Source organism: Apodemus sylvaticus, chromosome 15 (assembly GCF_947179515.1).
Source record: "Apodemus sylvaticus chromosome 15, mApoSyl1.1, whole genome shotgun sequence".
Taxonomy (NCBI): Eukaryota; Metazoa; Chordata; class Mammalia; order Rodentia; family Muridae; genus Apodemus; species Apodemus sylvaticus.
The window spans coordinates 76,323,282-76,344,126 of NC_067486.1; the positions used below are offsets into that span (position 1 = coordinate 76,323,282).

The following is a 20,845-nucleotide window of genomic DNA, read 5'->3' on the forward strand; positions in this document are numbered from 1 at the left end:
ACGGAGTGTGTAGTAGGGAGGGATGGAAGAAGTCATCTTCACAAGACTTTCAAGCTCTGGATAGAGCTTGCTTGCCCAGACCCATGAAGAGCTTAGATAATGCATAATCATCTGGCATGATGTGGTGGGCGGCAGGTATATGGGAATGCACACACTCCGAGGCTAACCCCACATGAATGGGCCTCAGCTCTGGGACTGCTAACTTGCTCTGTGATCTGGAGAACAGCAGTAGGTCTCTATGCTTCCATCTGTAATGGAGGACATGTGAATACTAAGTGCCAGGTAGGCTGTGCAAGCATCTAGCAGGCACAGCCAGCACACTCTCTGGAAAAATGCAATAGTTAGTTTCTTCTCTACTACTTTCCCAAGATGAACTCACACAGTAGGTGAGCTCAGACAATTCACTCAGTAGCTGAGCTCAGACAACTCACACAGTAGGTAAGCTCAGACAACTCACACACAGTAGGTGAGCTCAGACAACCACATGTCTACTACCTTTGACTTGAGTCATAACCTTGTACTGAACCAACCAAAACGCCTCCACACAAGGAGACACTGTAGCAGCAACTTCCAAAATCACTCTAACTTCCTTTAGCATCCTGACATGGGATAGGCAAGAAGGCTGCCAGCAGTTTCCACTTTGTTTTGGAAGCATCATGAATGAGTAGAGCACAATGATTTATCTGAGATAGCCATGATGACACAGAGGAGGGAGAGCCCACAGTGACAAACAATAGTGACAAAAAATATTTAACATCTCCAGAGGTCTGAATACCCAGGTATCCCTATATGAATGCTTCAGAGATCACCATGCGGGAAGACAACCACGCTGTGGGAGCTGTGATAGACAGGTCATATCTTTCAGCTAAGACCTAAGGAGAGGCAAGGAAAGATTTCTATAGCTTGTGCCTGATGGACACGAGATGCTGGTACCTCCAATTCTGCCTCAGTCATGCTTCACTACACAATGACTCTGACAACTAACTCACCGTGGACAGTACCTGACACACAGCTATAATACCAGCAACGACACTAGCAAGTCAGTGAATGAAACTATTGCCTCCAGAGGCTTGTGAATATTACATTGGGCTACTCACAGGCTGCCTTGGGCATCTGATGAATGCAAGTCAGTTCCCACCTCTGAAATCCTGGTTTGCTGTTTTAAAGGGGTTACACAGAGCTAAAATGATAACCACCAGACACAAACAGCATGGAGCATGGGGTACAGGAGGCCCTGTCTCAGAACCATCAGGTGGTTCCAAGACACCACTGGCAACACCTTCCACACTGTAAACCATGCTTCTCCATGTCCATATAAGGGCAGCTTTGCTTGTTCTGACTCTCACCTTTCCTTTGTAGCTCTGGAATGCATCATGTGCCAAGTTTAATTTCTTAAGAAAAGGTGGGCAGATCTTTTTCTACTTAAATACGTACTCACTCACATCTGTCAGCTACTTAGGGAGAAGCTATTATGTACACAGATAGCTTTGGAGCATGACCCTGGAAAGGCAAAGGTGAATTAAGCTGCAGTCACTCACCAGTATAGCTCGCTGCACTTAGTGCAATGCAGAAACTGGCTGAAGATTAACTGTTGAGTGTTGTAATGCAGAAAAACTGTAACTATTCTTTCCATGAAAGTATGCGGGAAGTACATAAAAACAGAACTGGTTTAAACGGCAAGCACCAGAACAGCAGTCCACAGTGTGAGCACACATGCAAACACACAGGCTTGCACACACGCCCACACCTACCCACACATACCCCTCAGTGACATTATACACTATCGTATAATTTAAACTAACAAGATTATAGGTAATTCTTCCTTCCCTCTACCCTCTCTCTTTTCCTTCCCTTTCCATCTCCTTCTCTGTGTGTGGAGGAGCAGGGCTAGAACTGCCAAAGTTTCTATAAGAATTGGTTACACAGATGTCTTCAGAGACCACCAATAAGAGTCATTTTGAAATAAAACGCAGTCATATTCCAGAGATGGAAATAGAGAGTAAATGTAAAGGGAGCTGACATGGTCAGAATGTTAAGTTCTTACATGCTACAGAAATAAGTGAGTTCGCTGGGTGTGTGAACAGGGTGTGAGTGTGGGTGTGAGTGTGGGTGTGCATGTGTGCACACGTACCCATCCAAGCACACTCATGGGACCCTGTTTGGATGTGAATACATTCAAGGAAACAGGACAACTTCCAAGAGATCAGGAACCCCAGTTCCAGGGCTTCCAATACTCTCTTTCCGGCTTCCCTGGGTACAGGGCGCCCCTGTGGCACCTAGACATACATACAGGCAAACACTCCAAAACACAAAAGTAAAGAGAAAAAGATGGCACCCCAGCCCCTGCTGAACAGCAAAGAGAAGTGGCACAGAGAAAAACAATAGTAGGATGCCACAGACATCTCCTGAAAGGCAGACATCAGAGGACGGGTATGCTGCTTTAGCTAAAGGCAAGCCTAGGTACCTACCCTAGGCGGCAGCAGCTAAGCCGAACCCATGTATCGATGCCCCCTCCTGTGTGGCAGGCTGCCAAGATTATACTGTGTATTCCTAGGTGCCGGTCTTGGGTGGCTCTAGGCAGCAAGAAGCAAAGGTTAAACCATGTCTATCTGTGTGGTGAGCAACAATACCTACGGCATATTCAGTGGCTGAAGATTAAGCCTTACAACTTTAGCAAAGCCAGGAAGTCACATACATAATTCTGAGTAAATATGTTTATTGATACACACACACACACACACACACACACACACATGCACGCGCTAAAAGTAAGAATCTGTTGTTGAAAGCATCTACATTTAGGAGTCGGAATCAAACCACAAACATTTCAACAACTAAATGAGAGCTGACAGCTTCACACTCAAAAATATTCAATTGCCACTGCTATATAGCAGGCATGGGGTGGGGAGGTTACAGGCACACATTAATGCATGAAACAGATAACTTGGAAAGGATTTAAGGGAAGATAATAAATTAGGGGAAAGAGAAGCCCCCACACTGACACCCTAACAAGTTTGCTTTTACAGACCAAGGGACAAATGTTCTTAAGAGGAGAGCAGTGACAGATTTTTGTCCCTAACCAATAAATTTGAGAAACTCAAGTAAACACAGCAATACATATTTGTAATCCCAACACACGGGAAGAAGAGACACCAAGGTCTACATTCTGTTTTCCAGGGTGACATAGTGGGTTGGTTCAAGGCCAACCTGACCAAAAAGAAATAACCCTGTCTCACAAAACCAAGAGACAAGGGTGTAACTCACTGCTGAACCACTTAACCTAGCATTTGCCAGGTCTAATGTCCACCACCACCAGCACCCATCCAACACACACACACACACACATACACAGGAGGAGAGGGGAGGAGGGAGGGAGGGAGGAAGGGACTAGAGAGGCAGACTTGCAAAAGGTCAAGTATGCTTAATTGACATAAATAGCTTTCAGCTTTAATCTCTGACTTCATGTAACCAGGAAGCAGTTTTCCTCTAATTCTCCAGTTGCTTTCATCTCTGTTCTCCCTCACAGCTTGTGTTAAAATGTAACAAGCAGTAATCAAGGACAGTGCATGCACGCTTCCCTTCCCGGCTACCGGGAAGCTCGGGCAGGGGGACACTTTGAACTCGGATGTCTAAAACAGCCTGAGCAACAAACACAGCAGAGGCCTGCCTGAGCCTCAAAAAGCAATTTAATAAAATAAATAAAAAGTAACCACCAATTTCAGACAGTCAGGGCAGAGATGTCACCACACTAAAGCTTGTTGGAACCTGAGATATATCATTTGGGAAAAGAAGCTAAAATTAGATCATCTTGAAACTCTACACGCTGCCCCCCAGACTAATCCAATCAAAAGGTAAAGACTGAAACTTCAGTTAAGAGGAGACACTAACTTGGATGCAGGAAAACTCACATCTGTAACCTCAGCACCTGGAAAGCTTCAGCACTTGGTAGGTAAAGGATGAGACTCCGACTTGGCAATATAGCAGCAGCAGCAGCAGCAGCAGCAGCAGCAGCAGCAGCAGCAGCAGCAAGCAGTGGTGATTAGTAGTAGTAGTAATAGTAGTAGTAGTAGTAGTAACAACAAGCAAGATATAAACTGTTTAACAAACTGAAAACTCATAAAATAAGTGATACTCAGACACAGAATAAAGATGTTCCTGTTTATTTGTGGCAGGGTACAGGCAACTTCAAACTATTTCTCACCCAACAGGCTGGCAACACATTAAAGTCTGAAAGGCACTGGCTAAAGACATTGGTGGTATATCCTCATTAAAGTAATTGTCAGCAAACCCGCTAACTGTTCCCGTGACTACATGGGCCTATATAATGTGCAGGCATGTGCATAGTTTCTTGGGACGGACCTTTGAAAAGACCTATAAAGGATGTTACCAAGAGCGTGGTGTACAGCAACACTCAGATACTGGTGTCCCATGACATTCTCCACTAACAGGATGGAGGATACATACGGTGAGGATACAGAGGTGAGACAGAGGGCAAAGGATGCAACCAGAAAGAACGCCCTTGATTCCAGCAGCTGCAGACAGAGCCACGTAACAGGAAGAAGGCACGGGGGCTATAGGGAGGCCGCAGTCTCACTGGCCAAATGTGGGACACACTGAGGAAGAAAATTAAAGGACGGCAGCAATTAATCATGAACGATGGGAATAAAAGGCCTGAGAGTTGTGCCATCTGAGGTAGAGGAAGGGTGACTGGTGAGGAGAGGAGAGGGGTCCACTTAGAGCAGACATGAAGCAATGAGAAGGGTAGGAGAGCTATAACTATGCAACGATCATTACAGAGTGGATTCTGTGCAAATTTAGAAGAGAAGCTTCACAGAAGCACAAAAGTACCTCCTCATGGACTGCTGAGTAACTGAGAAGCACATCCAGGCACGTCTGCGCATGGGAGATAGAGTCAGTCAGGGGTTGAAGGTCAACCCAGGATATATCGAGACTCCATCTCCAAAGAAACCAAACTAATAGTTATAGTGGTTCTGTGGCAGGGAAAAATTAAAAACCTTCCCGCCAACTCTAATGCCTCACTGGGCCATATTCCTGCTCTAGTACCAGCACTGGTGAGTCACAACACTATGTCCCTGTGGACAACTCCCCAACCCCTCCCACCGCTTAACACCCCCACCACCACCCCACCCCCACCACCCCACCCCCCGCAGCGTCCCAGCAGGATTCCCTGCTCTGGCTCGCTTGTCCCTGGAGTCCCTAGTTCCCCTGCAGACCACATTCCAGTAAACAAGTACATCAAAACTCTTAAAGCTTAATTAACCAATCAGATTTAAGTATCAATAATATCACAATTTATAAGATGTCAATACAATAATTTTAGGGCCAACTGATAATGATAAAAGCTTTATCCCAACATTTCTGCTAATAATTATAGTAAATGCAAACAACAGAATTGCAGGTATATATAGTGGACAAATGAAATGACATCTTAGCAAAGTGCCACCAATACACATTCTGAGTCCCTCAGTATGACACTAGGGACACAAAACATCTTCACAACGGTCTCTAGACCAGTGGTTCTCAACCTTCCTAATGCTGTGAACCTTTAAAACAGTTCCTCATGTTGTGATAACCCCCAACCATAAAATTATTTTAGTTTCTACTTCATAACTGTAGTTTTGCCATTATAAATCATAATCTGATATACACTTGGTCTTAGTCAACCTCTGTGATAAAGGGTCGTTTGACCCCCAAGAGGTCACGACCCACAGGGGAATGTACAATTCAATTTAAACTAAAAAAAAATTAGCTATTATGAAGGATGGATTTTCAAATGGAGTTGTGATTCGGCCAGAAATGGCAACACTGTGAAATATAAAGAATGGAGAAATAAACATTCCCCATCAAAGGAGACTGAAGAGACAGGACAACTAGATGACTATCAATCTAGGCCGGCCTGTGCCCTGCAGGAGGAAAGTGCCCTAGAGAATGCACTGGATTAGCGGAGGAAAGGGAGGTGCAGACAGTAGCTTATACTACATGAGTCTCCACACTACAATAGGAAGAAGTGATCCTCACCGCCCTTAATCACAGGGACACACGCCACATTCCAGGTAGAGCACCACACACGATTTTTGCAACTCATTCCCACTTGATCTTACCCAAAATTTCAAGAAGCAGTGCCTGCTTATTCTCAAATTCACCATTAAAAAAAAAAAAAAAACAAACATATGTATATAAACTAGAGAAAAGGCAAAGACACAGGTGGGGACATGATAAGACTGAAGAGACAAAATATAAACAACAGACGACTCTGAATAAAAGATATGGGTATGTGGCTACACTTGCCCACAAGCGTTCTAAACTGGAATTGTTTACAATAAAGGCTTCAGGAAAAAATAAACACTGGGGGAAAATGTCGCAATTGAGAATTCACATTATTTTTTAACAAATTTGAAAATAATTTATAAATTCAGTCCAAATTATTTCATTACATATACTATTTATATGTGTGCATACATATATACATACATATTTTCTCAGATCTACCTAAAAACTTATGTCTAATTTCTTAGCATGAGAAAACAAAATCCCACTTCTTCTAAAACACGGAGCTGTGGGGGTAGAACGCAACCCATGTACATGAACACAATGCAAACGTAACTACATCTATCTTTACAAGATTTGTAGGTCAACAGAAGCCTCTGAAATTCCAGTGCCCTGTGTTTGTAACCTGAGTACTGTTTCCCTTCTAGAAAAACAAGTTCAGAGGTAGAAGAGGAGATCTATCTAAAATCATCAATTTTTTAAAACCTATTAGCAGTGGCCTTTGGGGTTAAACACCGTATTGCTGACCAGACTGAAGGGGAACAGAGAGCTCTCCTCTCCTAAACACGGATTTGGTCAAACCTGCTGCCTTCCCACACCTGTACCTCCAACAGTAAATAAGAAAGGAATCAAGTCTCCTCCTTGGATAAATCTGTAAAAGAAAAGTCCAAAGATATGAATGCCGGATGTTGTGAGGTCAAGACCATCAAATAGGACTTGATGCTTAAGCAGAAACAAGTTAAATCTCAGGGAAGGCAGCAGATTCTCAGCCCCCAGATTCCGAAACAGGCTCTTCTGCCTGAAGATACAAATAATTAAAAGTTATGCTGCAGCATAATACCAGGTGCTATTCCCTTCCAAAAAGCACTAAAATATAAAGGTCAGCTAGCTTAAATGGTATTTTATTGCATACTTTAAAAAGACCTTGAACAATTAAAACAATGAAATAGACCACTCGCTATCCTATCATTCTTAGAGACATTCCTAGAGACAGTAAAAGGCAGCACACACTGGAAGACTAACTCCTGCTCTTTCCTTATGTATCAACGACAAGGCTGTGTGCCTTTTTCCGGCGAGCTGTGACTCTTGTTGGACATCGGTTTTCACTTGAGTGTCAGAAGGTAACACCCAGAACAGCAGCCTGTGTAGAAAGACGTTAACTAGCATAAGATCAAAGCAATGGCTGGAATTCTAGGTTGGGGAATGGCCCTCAAGCCTGGGAACAGGATGAAGACACCACTCAGTGCATGCTATGGAAACTCTGATAAAAATGTTTAGGGACAAGTCATTTGTTTAGAGTCCATATGGAGAACTTAATATGCAGCCAAGTTTGCATGGGTTTGTTGACAGCACTGGTCGAGGTAGGGGCTTTCACCCACCTCCAGAGACTAGTAAGACCTGAGTAGCAAACATGGAGGGAGAGGAAAGAAGACTGATGATCCCGAGCCCTATTAAATTAAATTAACAAGAGGGTTCAGAGGAAAATAAATGAAATACAAGTGGTATAAAATCTGAGAGGAAGGAATTCCCTATAATTAAGTTTCAATCAGTGAGTTTAGGATACGAGAAAGGGCAGAGGATGCTAATCACAAACGAATCAGTGCATAAATTGCAGGGTGTCTGTTTCCTAAAGTCTTTTGAGAGATAGTGAGCATGGTGGGTCATCGTTTCTATTTAAAGGGCAGAGAGATGAATTGGACACATAGATATACCTGTCTGTTCCCAAAGCCCTCAACTACCACAGATTTAATGTTACTGAAAAAATAATAAAGAAAATTATCTCATTCAATATCCTCGTTTTATAGGTCAGTGAATAAATAGGGGTGAAAAAAGTGCTGACACTAATAAAACAATTAAGACATGAACACAGTGTCTCAGAAAGAGGCTAAGCCAGGTACTCGAAGCTACTCGGGGGACTGTTGAAAGGATGACAAGCTCAGGGGCAGCCTGAGCTACTTAGCTATCCTCCAGTAAAAATAGGACAACATACAAAACAAAAAGTTTTCTCACTTGTCTAATCAGTATTGTTTTAAAGAGAAGCTATAACAAAAGGCTTGGCAAAAACAACTTAAAGAAGGCTTCATTCTGGCTTCGTTAGACGGTGCTGCCCATCATGGGTCAGAGGGCCTGGCAGTGTAAATTGGTGGTCACACTGCAGCCCCAGTCAGAAAGCAACGGACTCAGCAGGCTGGAACCCAGCTCGTGTGCTCTTCAGTCACTCTGGACCCAGTGTCACGTCCATTCAGTTAAACAGCTCCAGAAATGCCCTGCCTTCTCAGCTATGCCCTAGGAGAATGTCTTCTGGAGGCTCTAAGAGAAGTCAGGTTGACCCACAGTAAAAACTGACGATTGCAGATGTCATGGATTAAGAAGTATTTGACTTCTGCTAAAAACTTTAAAAAAAAAAAAAAAGGGCATATCCAAATGCAAAGCAATTTTTTATCCAAAAACAAAACGAGAGAGTGGAGGGAAGAACTACCCTTTTTAACGGTTGTTCATGTGGGGGAAGGGGTGCTCATGTGCAGAGGCTAAAAGATGACTTCAGACATCAGCTCTCTCCTTCCATCACACAGGACCCCGGGATCCAACTCAAGTCATGAGAGACTCATACAAATGGGGGCGAGATGGGGGCCTAGAAAGCAGGCGTTTGCTCGCACTGGCATGCTCCGCGATGTGTGGAATCGTGGGAAGCATGAAAACGTGCACTTCTGGAGAGCTACTCAAAGGGAGCATCAGTGAGGCTGTGTCAATTGTCACCGTGGCACTTCTAATTAGGAAGTCTCTTACTGTCATTTTTTTGTTATTTTAATTACAGTTTGATCAGTGAGGAGCTATTTTGAATCCATGGGACTTTCCTAACCAGATTGTTTTGGCATCTTAAAGTCACTCAAATCCAAGGCCTACACAATATGGCAAGTATCTTTCTCCCCCTTCCGTTCTTTATACTCAAATTCTAAACAAAGGAGCCATCTGTTCTCTCTGAAAACATCAGCCCTTGTTGTCGTTTTCCCATTAATAATAGTGCCTCAAACTTATATAATATCTCTCCCCAACTTGCTTATTAAAGCATTTTGTAGACACAGCCTCATTCATCTTCAGCATTATAGTCTATAAATGGGAAAAAGGGGAGATGCTGGCCAATTTTCAGCTTGGTAAATAATCATTGGATAGTTCATGAATTTGAGTGAGAGATCGTGTGTTAGCATCAGAAGGGTCCTTGCTGATCATCTAGTCCAATTTTGACCCTTGTGTGTATGAAGAGAGACTGCCCAGGAGAAGTGATTGTGTGCCCTGTTTGTGTACTTGGCTCTGCTCCTGGCTGCAGGCAGAGAGGGTGGAAAGCACACCTTAAACACTCTTGTGTCGCCAGAAGCCACTGTCTAAAGTGCTCATTTTAGTCCCTGAATAGTTTGGACATAGCAGGTGTGGCAAAGTTCGGGTCAGAGCTCAGTTCTTCTGCCTCCCACTCGGTGTGTTAGTGTCTGGTTGCCATCCTAAATTCAAAAGGAGCGAAACAGAGAAGAGGTAGAAGAAGAGATACCCTTATGAGATCGAGCAAAGGTGATGGTTTAGCCATTGGCCGTGTTAAAACTTAACCCACATTAATACAAAGGTTGAGGCAGATCTCTCAAAGACACTCTGCAGCCTTTGCATCGTCCCTATATTGGGGAATTTGAAGGAGCTATTCCTAAAACATCCTACTTGGGGAGAAAAGCTATCTGTCTAAATGCCAAAAGGCAGTATGTCTCTATAGCACACATGAGTCTAATAAGGACAGTCCTCTACCCTGTGATTTAACGTCATCAGCCCTTGTAACTCCAGAGGACTCTCAGTGTTAGGTCAGGAAATCTAGCAGTCCACAGTTTTCCGAGGAGCAGAGAGGTCACTGGAATAAAGATCTTTCTTTCCACGTGCCTGAAGTCAGCAGTTCATCTGACCTCTTTTTCTTATTTTCAGAACATCTGATCCCCTGCTGAGAATCCTTGTAGCTGTACAGAAAATTAATGGTTCCTAGAAAAGCAACCCAAATCTGAGATTCTAACATCCAAACTGCTTAGCAGTTCCAAGACAGTCCATAGTTCTCTAAAGATCCTTCCAAATAGGCTGTCCCTCTAGATGACAACACTGAGAAGGTCCAAAGAGCAATGAGCTTTTCCTGCTCATTGCTGGGACCCAGTTCAGGACCTCATGCATACTAGAAAAACACTACAATAAGCTGCACCATGAAGCCCAAGGTATCACTTTCCATAAAGGAGAGACAGACAGAGGCGGGGGAGGGAGGGAGGAAGGGAGAGACAGAGGGAGAGGGTCAGATAACCAACTATGTTACAATATGATCTCACATACAGTAGATAGTTAAAATAAACAGGAAATAACTTTTTTCAAAATATAAACAAATTAACACACATGACATGCCAGTTGTGATCTCCGAACCTGACAAAGGAAAGCTACACAGAGATGAAATAAACCCTGGAAGACACTTGAATCCCTCAGACATGAGACATTCCTCTTACACAGAACCTGTCTAGAGTTCACATACACAGGAAACCGTCAACAGTGTCTGGACTGTCCTCCTCAGCGGGAGAAGTATCTAGATGCTGTCAGGCAGTACTGCCAGCTAGAGCTCTGTAGAATATGAACTTGGGAGTTCATGGCAGCAGTGGCCTGCACAGATATGTCACAGCAGGCCCAGCTCCTGCTGGACAGTCCTTTCCAGACCTAGGACTGACTGACTTACGTACAGCAGCAAAATCCCAGGACCTTCAGTGTTCTGGCAGAAAGTACACCAAAGGTTAACCCCTTCTTGTACTTTCCAGATAAAGCTATCCTTTCACTCATGTGAGCAACCTTGCTATAAAACCACGTCCAAAACAAGAAATATCACTTCGGACTTTGCAGACAAGCCTCATAATCTAACATCCTGAAATTTTATGTTTAAGAATGAAGGATCCCATATTTATCATATAAAAAGCCTACTAAATGGAAACGACTTTCATCTCTAAGCCTCTTTCAGGGAGTTTTCTTTAACACAGCTGCTGAAAAGGTCCAGGGTCCTACGTGTTCATCTCGTCACTGATTATGTACCTGCTCTAGTCTGTAAAGACCAGAGAGGCCTGACTGAGAGTGGGCTCACAGTCCATGCCAGGCTCCTTCTGAAAAAATACTCGGAGAAGGAAGTCCCCCAAAGAGGATCTATGCTTCCTCTCCTAGGCACACCCCAGTAGCTAACTAGTAACTATTATCCAGAGTTACTGGGAAATGAAACTTCCTATCAAAAGAGTCCTGCTGTTCTTAATATGGTAACTAATTTGTTAGCATTGCATGGTGCTAAGCAAGAGGCTCGGCCACTGTAGGCATCAATCACTGTCCCTTTTTCCAAAATAAAGGGTCAAATTAAGTAAGCAGTGGACTTCCTTCTGGCACAGGCATTCAGAATAAAACGATGGTCCTAATTCTGAATAGTCTGACATGGCCTGCACGGGAGATTGCCTCTACCCGTTCTCATGCTCCCCACAACACACACACACACACACATACACACACACACATACCTCTTATTCTACTCCAATAATCAACCTTTGTATGGCAAGTGGCAAAGGACTGCTACCACCTTCCCTCTCTTTACTTCCGTTTCTTAAAATTCAATACAAAATGGGTTGCTTTAAAAGAAATAAAATAAATAAGGGGAAATGGGACAGTTAGACAGCATTTAACGCAAAGCCCACCTTGAGATGATACCCTCTGCAGGGTTGACTGTTCTTCATCATCCCAGGCCACAGAAGCAACCATGCACTGTCTCCTCAAACCTGTCATTTTTTCTCTCTGCGCCTGTGTCCCTAAGCATACAGTGACGACACACATGGAGCAAAATCAATACCAAAGCATCTACTAACAGCTATACCTGACCTTAGGGCTTTGAAATCCCTTAAGAAATACAAGCAAATGCAGCATGGTCTATAGTTCTTACCTCTCCTATGGACAAAAGTAGACTTTTGCATGCTGCTGTGTGATCAGGGCTAAGAATGCATCAATAGGAAGGAGTAAACACTCCTCCTTGTGTTGGTTTGTTTATTTCCAGGCTAAGAAGGTGTCTATACATCACCCGCCAATGGCCTGTGGAGACCATAATGCCTTTTTAGGATAACAGGCCCAAAGTTCACAACAAACTAAAATGATGAAAGTCAAAAGAAACCACACACAATAAAAATACAGAGCCTGAATGGAAAGAAAAGTGTTTGCGAAAATAAAGTAACATACCCAACGGCACAATAAAACAACAGCACGCCTCTGTTTAAAACTCTTTAAAGGAATAAAAAATAATTATAACTTTAAAAAGGTGACAGAAAACAAAAGTAAAATTGAGCCCAGAAAAGACTCATTTGCCTGAGATCCCTTTCAGCCATGTAATTGAAACTGTCACCAAAGAAAATAATATCTACATTTCTATTTGCTACCCCCAACTGACATGGTTGGCCGTTTGTTTTGTTTTAAATAAAATGGGGAAGCAACAAATATATTAAATCCATCTGCCAAAAAAACCCAAATTTGCATGTGGAAAACAAATTAGTGGGTAATTAGGCCTGCAATCGGCCGCCGCACGGGTCAAGCACCCGTGCAGGTGTGCCGCGCACAGGAGCGCACCATCTGAAGCGAGAGTCCCCATCAAGCAGGGAAACCGCAACTCTCTCTTGGCTCTAGATGAGTCCTGAACCAATGAAGCTACTACCCCACCTAAGTACATCTTTCTGTTACATGTCTGTGGATTCTTTAAATAACTGCAGTAATCTCCCTTTGCGCTAGAGCATTCTCCTGCTTGATGTCATCTGCTGTCACTATGGTCATTACGGGCGTGAATCCATCGATCCAACTGTGCCAGCATGTTCCCTCATCCAGCCAGTGTCCTTCAGTCTCCGGGCCTCTGCACGTGCTTACTCACACTGAAACACTCTCCCCGGTCCCCATCCTGGGGTCTGTGGTTTGCTGGGTTGCTTCAGCTACATGCTTGTTCACAGGTGCTCCTGTAACCTAGAACAGCGTCTAGCACATAGTAGGCACTTTTAAAGTTGTTAAATTAATAAGTCACCATTCATTATGAGAATGTGCTACAAATGGCACTGCAGGGCCTCTTATGAAATAAGATAGAATTCAATGAGCTTCAACCCAGTGAAGAAGGAAAGACTACATATGTGGGCTCTACTGGACAAACAAGTCACTGACAATGAGTGGGAAGGATAGCAGAGGGCCGAGAGAACACAATTCTCTGCAACTTTCTTGAAAAGGAACAAAGAGAGAGAGAGAGAGAGACAGAGACAGAGAGAGAGACAGAGGAAGGAAGAAAAAAGAAAGGAAGGAAGGAAGGAAGGAGGGAGGGAGGGGAAAGAGAGAAAGAAAGAAAGAAAGAAAGAAAGAAAGAAAGAAAGAAAGAAAGAAAGAAAGAAAGAAAGAAAGAAAGAAAGAAAGAAAGAAAGAAAGAAAGAAAGAAAGAAGGAAAGAAGGAAAGAAGGAAAGAAAGAAGGAAGGAAAGAGGGAAAGAGGGAAGGAAGAAAGGAAGGAAGGAAGGAAGGAAGGAAGGAAAGAAAGAAAGAAAGAAAGAAAGAAAGAAAGAAAGAAAGAAAGAAAGAAAGAAAGAGAAACCACAAAAACAACAACAAAAAAACACCATTCAGTTAAAAGAAGTTCTAACCTGTCTTCAGTTAGTTAGTGCCTCTTGTCTTCCATATCAACAGCACTATGTGTAACTGCCTGAGATATAGCAGCATCTCCAGGTGCAGAGAGACAATCACTCTCTTAAGGATTTCATCCAAAAAGGGAACTTAAATGCACATAAAATTTATCTTCAGAAAAATTCTAGATTAAAACAGGGGACACCTTAAAAAAATACTAAAGTTGGGTCTGGAGGGATGACTCGGTAGCTAAAAGCACCAGCTACTCTTCTAGAGGACTCAGGTTTGATTCCCAGCACCCACATGGCAGCTCAAAGCCATCTGAAACTCCATGTGTGTGGGTTCTGATGCCATCTTCTGGGTTACAAGTATACTTTGTGTGTCACACAGACATGCATGTAGCCCAAACATTCATGCAGATCAAATAAAAATAACTTTTTAAAAGGCAATAAGGTTAAGCATTGAAAGACAGTCTAATTTGCTCACTCCCCTATAAAGCACTGGTGTCAGCCACTCCTTAAATGCCTGCAGTGATGGAGCAGTCTGACTTCCCTCCCTCCCTCCCCTCACACTGTCTGTCACTTCCTCAGCTCTCCCACAGCTCCCTCCCAGGTCAGAGGGTGTTGGGGCTAGCCTTGGGTACTGTGTTTCAGATGCTGATTTCTCTGCCCAGACATCTGCCTACAGTCTGGATGGTCAAGCATGACCAGCATGGCGAACCATCTCATGTTTCGATGTTATGTAAAAATTGCTTTCCATCATCTCTGATTGGTCAATAAAGAGCTGACTCAGTCTGTGACTGGACAGGGGAAATAGGAAGGCTGGACTTCCGATTCCAACAGGGGTGCCAGGGAGAGGGAAGTAAGAGAAGGACCAGGAAAAGGGAGAAGAGGAGGCGGCCTGAGAAGCTGTGAGGAGCAGATTGTCAAGGGATTCGCCAAGAGAGCAGACCTGAGGACACACATGGACCTGAGTGAGGCAGGACAAGACTCAGAGTGAACATAAAGGACCTGTGGCCTTGGAGGCTTAGAATAGCTCAAAACCAGTCCAACTGCTTATTAATAAAATTAATAGGCCTTTGTGTCAATTAATTGGGAGCTAACGGGAACAGATAAGGTTTTCACGCATAATTACAGACTACAAGAGTGAGCATTGTCCTGTCCATGTCAGAGTCCCACCAGAGGACACCACCATCTTGGCTCTGTCTGTCCAGATCCCTTCTAGATCTTTCTGCACTCTCCAACCTCTTTCTTTGCCTGCACCTCGTCAGTGCAGAAGGGCTCACTGACAGTGCCCTGGAAGGCTGGGAGCTGACCACCTGACTGGCCTCTTCCATCTCCATGACTGCCTCTCCCACTATTCCATGGCGTGAGTTCCGAACTGACCTAGCACAGAGACAGGTGGGAACTTTGCCAAGAGCTAAGCATTGTGCCAGAGAGGACATAGAGTCCAATCTAATGGGAGTGCACAGTCTACTGGAGTCAGGAAGCAAGGCCAATCCAATAAAGACTGACAGTGTCACTTACTTCTGTGACCCAAGCCTTCAACTGCCATCTTCAGTATAACTAGAACATTGTGGGTGTTCTGACTCCCTAGAACCAAGAAAGACAGAGAAAGCCATCGCCCGACCCACCTTCACTACAGAGACACAGCACTTAGGAAGTCTTGCAAGAAGGTCCAGCAAATCACGAACCTTCTAATCCTTGACCTAGCTTCTCAGCTCTTTCCAGCAGCATATACAGAGAAAGACTACACTAGACTAGGTGGCTTTAACCCTCTCTACATCTGAGAACTGAGTTCCATGCTACAGTTTGCTATATGATCTTGGGAAAGACACTTAAGGTTAAAAAAAAAAAAAAAAAAAGAATCCCAGAAAGCAAGGCAAAAAGACGCCTTTATTTGTATTTTTGTATTTACTATATGGGAGCAAGTGTGTAGAGACTAGACGACAACTTCCGGTGTACTTCTTCCGCAGGAATCATCCATCTTCCTTTCTGAAACGGTCTCTCATTAGCCAGGCCAGGCCAGGCTCCCTAACCTCCCCAGCACAGGGATTACAAGTATATTCCGCCACACCAGCTGGATTTTTTTTTTAACTTTAAACATAGGTTCTAGAAGTCAAAATCGGGTCCTCGGGCTTGTACAGGAAGCACATTACTGACTGAGTCTCCCCATTTCCCCAAGAGAACCTTCAATTATCTTGTGACAACAGCCATACAACTTCCCGTATGCCTCCACTCTCACTTCTGTGCAGAGGGGCTGGATGGCCCTTCAGGAGTCCCCGCCAAAGTACCAGCTGACCACGAAGAGTGAACCACAAAGGCCCATTCCTCAGACGAGATGAGGCCCACAACCTGGCTAAATCTCAGTAGGAAGAGCCAATCTAGAACTAGAGAAAGTCCATTTCCTCTACTGAGTCGGACCCTCTGAATATTCTTTGCTACTGTGCTAAGTGATAAGAAGTCTACATCAAAGGTTTCCAACAAAGGGCAAAAGATTCTGAAAAACTAGGAGGATTAAAAACACTACTAGTGGCCAGCAAGTTCCTGCTCTCTGCTAGATGGTCTCGTTCACCCCCAGGCCCCACTGAGTGCATCCAAAGTCTTTCTTGTCCATGATTTTATTTGTGTGGGAAGCACATAGTCGTGCATAGAATTAGTTGTGTGGGTGAAAGCTACACTGTAAAACTAGCCTGTAGCGGCAGATGTTACGCGCAGAACCACCACCGAACAGTTCTGTCTAGCAGGGTGCAAAGCTAAAGAGGTAAGCTACAGGAAGACAATGGGGGAGGGGGACAGGGCCCTCTGAGGACAGCAGAAGGCAGGGAAGCAAGGGTGGAGGAAGGCAAGGATAGAAGAAGAAAGTGCAGGTGAACCAGATCCTGGTGAAATTAACTTAATGGCATCAAAACTCAAACTAGGAAGGAACACACGGGAACCCCAGAGCCTATCTCCTTTCTCAATATACACGGTACGACAGGGATACTCTCCATGTGCAAAGTCTATTTTGTTTTCATGTCATTCTTAGATTACATCATAGAGTGGCTAGAGCCATCTCGTACCTTATTATAAATGAATCACTAGCTTAAATCAGAGAATGAGCCAGGCCCACTGAATTAAAAGGAAAATATTAGCTCATTTTCAATAACCGATATAATTCAAGTCAGTTGCCATTGAGGCGGTGAGGTAATCCTGTGCTAAACAGACCCAAGGAGGAGCCAAGGAGAGACAGTGCCCGGCAAGCACAGATGACACTCTGCAGCCATGAAGAGGTAGCTACCAGCACTTGCCTGATGGTTGTCCTCTGAAGCAGGAAAACAGCATCACTTTTACCAGGGATGCACCACAGCCTCCCTCACTGAAGTTGCTTGTAGGCATTGTTTTCCTCAGAGTCACTATTGCCCAATTTCAGAGGCGATGAGCATCACGTGGTATTTAAATTTATACCTACTCCTGAAGCCACTGTGTCAATTGAGAGACAATGAGGGCTTTAGCTACCCAGGAAAGCATGAAATCTGTGGTAACTGCCATGCGAGCACTGAGGTGCCCAAGCGAAATGAAAACACCAAGGCAAAGGTGTAATGGAGAAAAGAAAGACTATTTCAAGCAAAGACTTATTCCTTCCCCTGCAAGAAAGAGGAGGAGGAGGAGGAGGAGGAGGGGGGGGGAGCAGGAGCAGGAGGAGGAGGAGGAAGAGGAGGAGGAGGAGGAGAAAAGGAAAAGGAAAAGGAAAAGGAAAAGGAAAAGAAAAGGAAAGGAAAGGAAAGGAAAGGAAAGGAAAGGAAAGGAAAGGAAAGGAAAGGAAAGGAAAGGAAAGGAAAGGAAAGGAAAGGAAAGGAAAGGAAAGGAAAGGAAAGGAAAGAGAAAATCAAATCAAATCAAATCAGAGCTGGAGAAATGGCCAGCAGTTAAAAGCACTAGCTGCTCTCACAGAGGACTCAGGTTCAATTCCCAGCACCTACAATAGCTCACAACTGCATTTAACTACAGTTCTAGGAAACCGGATACCCTCCTTGGCTTCTGCAGGCACTGCACACATAAGGTGTGCAAACGTGCATGTAGAAAACACTCATACATATGAACTTAAGATAAATTATCCTTTAAAAAGGAAGAGACAAAGCCAATGCTACACCAAGTAGATGTGGACTTCTCGTAGCTTAACACAGTGGCAAAGAATGTCTACAGAAGATCGGACTTAGTAGAGAAAACACTTACAGTAAAGCCCATTCCACGGGCATCGTGTGCACCATGCTCACGGGAGGGCAGAGGGCAGGGAAGTTAGCACTTTATATCCCACAATCAGAAGTGAAAGCAGGTTTAAAACGAAGATGCCCAAGGAAGAGTCTGCATCTAGTATGCGGTTTTCCTTTTCTAAAACCCAGCTTTACTATGTAGTGTTCATTCACAGAGCTAAGTCTATGTGAGCCTTTGTGCTTCCCATACAAATAAAATCATGGATAATAAAGACTTTGGATGCACTAAATGGAGGCTGGGGGGTGAAAGAGACAATCTAGCAGAGAGCAGGAACTCGCTGGCCAGTAGGAGCGTTTTAATGACCCTATGCTCTCCTCTCTCTGTCTTCCGCCTTCTGGGCTACTACTAACCTTGACCCTGATTTTAAATCTCTCATTTCCATTAACTTTGAGAGAAGTGGTTAAGATGGACACCATGGGAGCCCGACCCCGGCTATAAGATAGGATGACCTGCTGAGCCTGTTTTTATGAGAAGACTATTTTGGTAGGGAAAAGAGACGGATGCCCTGGAAAGAAAGTCTCCGCCAGACAGAAGGTATTGGCTGAGGTTTCCTGTCTGATCCCGTCAGCCTCACAGCAATGTTGTGCATCAGCTCCCTGTTCCTAATGCAAATGTTATTCATAACTACAGAGACACACTGTCTGAGCCAAGAAATACTGATTTATTCAACGTCTCAGGACATAGGATGACCCAACAGAAGCAGCACATCCCTGAAGTATAACAGAAGGGACAGGACGGAGGCTCCGGGAATCAAGTTTGACCTACTTTTACCTAATCTGTTTCTGGAATAGGAGAAAGGCTAGAAACAGAGAGGAAAGGACTCATTACAAAGAGACAGGTGGCCAGGTCTCGGAAAAGGAAATGTTAAGAGGAATTTCACGAATTCTCCCGACACTGCCCAGATAGCCCCCTGCCCAGTTCTTGGCATCTCACCTACACGGCTAAGGGCTCACACAGGAATGCAGGCATTTCCACCAAAGCAGCTCTGACTGCTGACTAAAGCCAAGCTGTAGGGCTGGGGAAGAACAGCACTAGCTAAAAGCTTGTGGTTCTCCTCCCAAGACTCGAGCCAATTTTGTATTCTATGCCATTGTATATCGATGTCTTCATGAAAGATTTCAAATGGAATTTTCCTCTAGAAAGCTTCCCAGACAAACTGATCTACAGAGATGCTGACTTTATTTCAGCAGCTCCCTATAACCCCAGCTCTGGCCTTCCATATGTAACCTAGAAGCCTGGAAGCAGCAGTCCCTAACCGGGTCACATAAAGCCCGCATCCTGGGAATCGCTCCACGCGACTCCCTGCCATTGCCCACAGGCTGACTGCAGTGATACCATCTAACAAAGAGAAAGCAAGCAAGCAGACACGGCTTACAATATGGAAACCCTTTTGACACTCAGAGAAGCCAGCTAACTGCCTTGGGAGCTTGCTTCACAGACAGATCTGCACAGCCAAAGTGGAAGCTATCAGACCAACAACCTGAGGAGAGTTAACTACACTCTGCTATGATCATGTGACTGAACACTGTAGAGGACTTCTCCCCAGTGGAGGCTTCAGAGGAGTCTACAGGGATAGAAAACCTCACTTGCACACCCATGAGAAGTCCTGTGGGCCCCTTCAAACCTGCCCAATCTCTGACCTGAAGAAATTATGACTCAAAAGATATTTCTTGTTTTAGTTGCTAATTTGGGGGAAACTTACACAGGAAAACACTGATACTATTGCATCAGAGTTGGAAATGTTCAAATTCTGGAATACTTTAATACTCCCTATTAAATCTACTGTTTTCCATTAACCCTAAGAAGTAGGCCATCAAAGGTTCAGTATCAGGAACTCTTGAAAGAAACACTAGTGCTCAAGAACAGAGAAATGCTTTCTGGATTTGAGAGCAGATCCAGACACACCCTGGCTACACACACATAACTGTAAATATAATAACAGCATATAAAACATCACTGTATCATTTTCTACTGCAGATTCTAGATAGATATCAGCTAGAGAAAGAAGCACATATGAAATTTGACCTGTTCAATCAAATTTTGATATTACCTATACCCACTCTCAGATACTGACCAGCCTCTGTTGCCCAAACTACGGTCACAGGCCCATCCTACCATCCACATGCACTTACATTAGAGATCAATCCTCCTTCCATGAGATATTCCCTAAGAGTCCAATTCTCTCCACCCTTCACCCCCTTTTATTTAGGCCCTATGAGATCTGTAGCTGTGATTTACTCACCGTGATCTCCCAATCATAAAGCTCTCACAAGGCTTAAAATACACCTAATAATAAATGAAAACACTATGAGAGATCATCTTCCCATTGTGTACAACTGTATTCTCTAGGTTCCTTCCCTTAAAGCTTCTAGAGATCAGGGAGCATGCCTAACTCACCATATATTTTAAGGAGCCTGAGATTGGTCTGCGCATGTAGCTCAGAGCCAGACAATTTGCTGATCATATATAGAGCCAGGACTCTCCACTGTAGGAAGTAAAAGGGACTCCGAAGTTACTAACTTTTTGACAAATACTAGAATCAGAAAAGAAAACAAGGGCATACGCTATAACCAGAAGTAGCTGTTTGACAACAGTCTACAGAAGATCTACCACTCATTCGCACAGGCATCGACATCTATC

General features: G+C 44.0%; 1 protein-coding gene across 7 annotated transcripts in view; it reads right to left on the bottom strand.

The window, feature by feature from the left end:
* The window catches only part of Lpp (LIM domain containing preferred translocation partner in lipoma), a 596,469-nt gene that overhangs the window by 510,546 nt on the left and 65,078 nt on the right, over positions 1-20,845 (bottom strand). Inside the window, exon 1 of one of the 7 annotated variants that reach the window (XM_052159122.1) lies at positions 12,257-12,302. The exons of the other annotated variants lie outside the window; for them this stretch is intronic. The gene's annotated coding sequence lies outside the window, so the exon portion shown is untranslated. Of the gene's footprint in view, positions 1-12,256; positions 12,303-20,845 lie in introns of those variants that run through there. 7 annotated transcript variants of the gene reach the window in all.